Source organism: Lolium rigidum, chromosome 3 (assembly GCF_022539505.1).
Source record: "Lolium rigidum isolate FL_2022 chromosome 3, APGP_CSIRO_Lrig_0.1, whole genome shotgun sequence".
Taxonomy (NCBI): domain Eukaryota; kingdom Viridiplantae; phylum Streptophyta; class Magnoliopsida; order Poales; family Poaceae; genus Lolium; species Lolium rigidum.
This window is the reverse complement of record NC_061510.1, coordinates 401,925,626-401,930,924: the sequence shown is the minus strand read 5'-3', so window position 1 is coordinate 401,930,924 and position 5,299 is coordinate 401,925,626.

The following is a 5,299-nucleotide window of genomic DNA, read 5'->3' as shown; positions in this document are numbered from 1 at the left end:
TTGTAACTTCTTTACATAGGCTTCGCAACCCCAAACTTTAAGGAACGACAGCTTAGGTTTCTTATTAAACCATAATTCATACGGTGTCGTTTCAACGGATTTTGATGGTGCTCTATTTAAAGTGAATGCAGCTGTCTCTAATGCATAACTCCAAAATGATAAAGGTAAATCAGTAAGAGATTTCATAGAACGAACCATATCTAAGAGAGTTCGATTACGACGTTCAGACACACCGTTTCGTTGAGGTGTTCCCGGCGGTGTCAATTGTGAAAGTATTCCGCATTTCTTTAAATGCATGCCAAACTCATAACTCAGATATTCACCTCCGCGATCAGATCGTAGAAATTTAATCTTCTTGTTACGTTGATTTTCTACTTCACTTTGGAATTCCTTAAACTTCTCGAAAGTTTCGGATTTATGTTTCATGAAATAGATATACCCATATCTACTCGGATCATCTGTGAAGGTTAGAACATAACGATAACCACCGCGCGATGCTACACTCATTGGTCCGCACACATCGGTATGTATGATTTCCAATAAGTCGGTAGCTCGCTCCATCATACCAGAAAATGGAGTCTTAGTCATTTTTCCCATTAGACATGCTTCGCATCTATCAAGTGACTCAAAGTCAAGTGATTCAAGTAATCCATCGGTATGGAGTTTCTTCATGCGTTTCACTCCAATATGACCAAAACGACAGTGCCACATATAAGTAGAATTATCATTTAATTTAATTCGCTTAGCATCAATGTTATGTATATGCGTATCACTACTATCGAGATCTAACAGAAATAAGCCATTCTTTTCAGGTGCTTGACCATAAAAGATATTATTCATAAAAATAGAACAACCATTATTCTCAGACTTGAATGAATAACCGTCTTGCATTAAACAAGATCCGGATATAATGTTCATGCTCAACGCGGGTACAAAATAACAATTATTTAGGCTTAAAACTAATCCCGAAGGTAGATGTAGAGGAAGTGTGCCGACAGCGATCACATCGACTTTGGATCCATTTCCAACGCGCATCGTCACTTCATCCTTTAGTAGTCTTCGTTTATTCTTTAGTTCCTGTTTCGAGTTACAAATATGAGCAACCGAACCAGTATCAAATACCTAGGTACTAGTACGAGAACCAGTAAGATAAACATCTATAACATGTATATCAGATATACCTTCTTTCTTCTTCTTCTTGACAAGGCCGCTCTTCAGATCCGCCAAATACTTGGAGCAATTACGCTTCCAGTGTCCCTTCTCCTTGCAGTAATAACACTCAGCATCAGGCTTAGGGCCAGTCTTAGGTTTCATAAGAGGCGTGGCAGCTTTCTTGCCACCCTTCTTGAATTTTCCCTTAGACTTGCCCTGTTTCTTGAAACTGGTGGTCTTGTTGACCATCAACACTTGGTGCTCTTTCTTGATCTCAATCTCAGCAACTTTTAGCATGCCAAAGAGTTCAGGTAACTCCTTGTTCATGTTCTGCATATTGTAGTTCATCACAAAGTTCTTGTAACTTGGTGGCGGTGATTGAAGGACACGATTAATCCCCGGTCCGTTAGGAATCACTATTCCCAGATCACTGAGTTTCTTCGCATGCCCGGTCATGGCGAGCATGTGCTCACTAATGGAGCTGCCTTCTTCCATCATGCAGCTGAAGAAATGTTTCGATGCTTCATAGCATTCCACGGCCGCATGAGTCTCAAATATAGCTTTCAGCTCATTCATCAACTCACGAGGATCGTGGTGCTCAAAACGTTTTTGAAGATCGGATTCCAGACCGCACATGATGGCACACTGAACTTGAGAGTACCGAGTTTTCCGAGTCGCGTAAACAGCCTTTACTTCATCGGTTTCAGTTTCACGGGAGGGTCACCTAGCGGTGCATCAAGCACATATTGCAGATTTCTCGCCGGAGAGGAAGATCCTCACATGACGGAACCGATCGGTGAAGTTGCTACCGTTGCTCTTAAGCTTTTCTTTCTCTAGGAACTGGTTAAAATTGATTGGGGACGCCATATCTACAACATATATTTGCAATAGTTTAGACTAAGTTTATGACAAATTGAGTTCAAATTTTAATTCAATATAATTAAAAATCTAGGTGAACTCCCACTCAAAACAATATCCCTCGCATTGTCTTAGTGATCACACGAACCAAATCCACCACACCTAAGTCCGATCGTCACGAGACAAGGTGTAATTTCAATGGCGAACACTCAAAGTGTTCATCATATCAATCATATGATTCATGCTCTACCTTTCGGTATCACGTGTTCCGAGACCATGTCTGTACATGCTAGGCTCGTCAAGGCCACCTTAGTATCCGCATGTGCAAAGCTGGCTTGCACCCGTTGTATGCACTTGTTGATTCTATCACACCCGATCATCACGAGATGCTTCGAAACGACAAGTCTTGGCAATGGTGCTACTAAGGATGAACACTTTATTATCTTGAGATTTTAGTGAGGGATCATCTTATAATGCTACCGTCGCGATCTAAGCAAAATAAGATGCATAAAAGGATTAACATCACATGCAGTTCATATGTGATATGATATGGCCCCTTTGTCTTTACGCCTTTGATCTTCATCTCCAAAGCACGGACATGATCTCCATCATCAACGGGCATGATCTCCATCATCGTCGGTGTAGCGTCAATGTCAATGACGCCGTCTTCATGATTGTTCTCCATGTAGCAACTATTACAACTTCTTTGAAATACTACTCAACATGAAATTTAAAGACAACCATAAGGCTCCTGCCGGTTGCCACAATACAATAATGATCATCTCATACATATTCATCATCACATTATGGCCATATCACATCACCAAACCACTGCAAAAACAAGTTAGATGTCTCTAATTTGGTTTGCATATTTTACGTGGTTTAGGGTTTTCGAGAGAGATCTAATCTACCTACGAACATGAACCACAACGTTGATACTAATGTTGTCAATAGAAGAGTAAATTGAATCTTCACTATAGTAGGAGAGACGAGACACCCGCAAAGCCTCTTATGCAATACAAGTTGCATGTCGAACGAGGAACAAGTCTCATGAACGCGGTCATGTAAAGTTAGTCCGAGCCGCTTCATCCCACTATGCCACAAAGATGCAAAGTACTCAACTAAAGATAACAAGAGCATCAACGCCCACAAAACCATTGTGTTCTACTCGTGCAACCATCTATGCATAGACACGGCTCTGATACCACTGTAGGGATTCGTTGCATAGAAAAGAAAAATTTTCCTACCGCGAACACGCAATCCAAGCCAAGATGCAATCTAGAAGACGGTAGCAACGAGGGGATTATCGAGTCTCACCCTTGAAGAGATTCCAAAGCCTACAAGATGAGGCTCTTGTTGCTGCGGTAGACGTTCACTTGCCGCTTGCAAAAGCGCGTAGAAGATCTTGATCACGGCGCCACGAACGGGCGATACCTCCGTACTCGGTCACACGTTCGGTTGTTGATGAAGGCGACGTCCACCTCCCCGTTCCAGCGGGCAGCGGAAGTAGTAGCTCCTCTTGAATCCGACAGGCACGACGGCGTGGTGTCGGTGGTGGTGGAGAAGCCCGGCGGAGCTTCGCTAAGCGTGCGGGATGTGGTGGAGGAGAGAGGGCCGCTAGGGTTTGGGAGAGGGGGGCGCCGGCCACTAGGGGGTGCGGCCACCTTGTGGTCTTGGGGTGGCCGGCCCCCTCCCCTTGGCCCCTCATTATATAGGTGGAAGCCCCAAGTGTTGGACTACAAGTCTCCGAATAAGACCCGAACCAAAAACCTTCCATGTGATAGGGAAACCTACCCAAGGTGGGAATCCCACTTGGGGTGGGGGGGGGGTGGCCGGCCCCCTTTGGGCTTTGTTTGGTTACAGAAATCCCGGCGGGTTTCCGGCCTTTTCCCGGGGAAATTTTGCCCTTAGTCCGGAGGTGGGGAAAATAATCCCGGGGGTTTGCTCCTGTTTCTGCTTAATCCCGGCCGGGAATATTTACCAAGGGAAATTTGGCCCGGACAGCCAAACAAGGCCTTGGGGAGTCCACTTGGGACTCCTCCCCCTTAGGGTTGGCCGGCCATGGGAGGTGGAGTCCCTCCGGGACTCCGCCTTCCTTAGTGGTTTCTTCCGGACTTTTCTAGAACCTTCTAGAACCTTCCATAGAACCTTCCGGATCATTTTAAATCTTATAAAATGACTTCCTATATATGAATCTTATTCTCCGGACCATTCCGGGACTCCTCGTGATGTCCGGATCTCATCCGGGACTCCGAACAAATATTCGAACTCCATTCCATATTCAAGTTCTACCATTTCAACATCCAACTTTAAGTGTGTCACCCTACGGTTCGTGAACTATGCGGACATGGTTGAGTACTTACTCCGACCAATAACCAATAGCGGGATCTGGAGATCCATAATGGCTCCCACATATTCAACGATTACTTTAGTGATCGAATGAACCATTCACATACGATACCAATTCCCTTTGTCACGCGATATTTTACTTGTCCGAGGTTTGATCATCGGTATCACTTCATACCTTGTTCAACCTCGTCTCCTGACAAGTACTCTTTACTCGTACCGTGGTATGTGGTCTCTTATGAATTTATTCATATGCTTGCAAGACATTAGACAACATTCCACCGAGAGGGCCCAGAGTATATCTATCCGTCATCGGGATGGACAAGTCCCACTGTTGATCCATATGCCTCAACTCATACTTTCCGGATACTTAATCCCACCTTTATAACCACCCATTTACGCAGTGGCGTTTGATGTAATCAAAGTACCTTTCCGGTATAAGTGATTTACATGATCTCATGGTCATAAGGACTAGGTAACTATGTATCGAAAGCTTATAGCAAATAACTTAATGACGTGATCTTATGCTACGCTTAATTGGGTGTGTCCATTACATCATTCACATAATGATATAACCTTGTTATTAATAACATCCAATGTTCATGATTATGAAACTAATCATCTACTAATCAACAAGCTAGTTAAGAGGCATACTAGGGACTCTTTGTTGTTTACATATCACACATGTATCAATGTTTCGGTTAATACAATTATAGCATGGTATATAAACATTTATCATAAACATAAAGATATATAATAACCACTTTATTATTGCCTCTTGGGCATATCTCCAACATTCGGATGGGTCCCGAGAAAGCACTCGCAGAGGGTGATAAAGATAGAAATATGGAGGATAGAATTGGGGGTCAGCTAGTGCAGCTACAGCCCGTAAACAAAAAGTAATCCACGAAGGAATTCGTGGATAGGAGCAGAAAGACCGTGG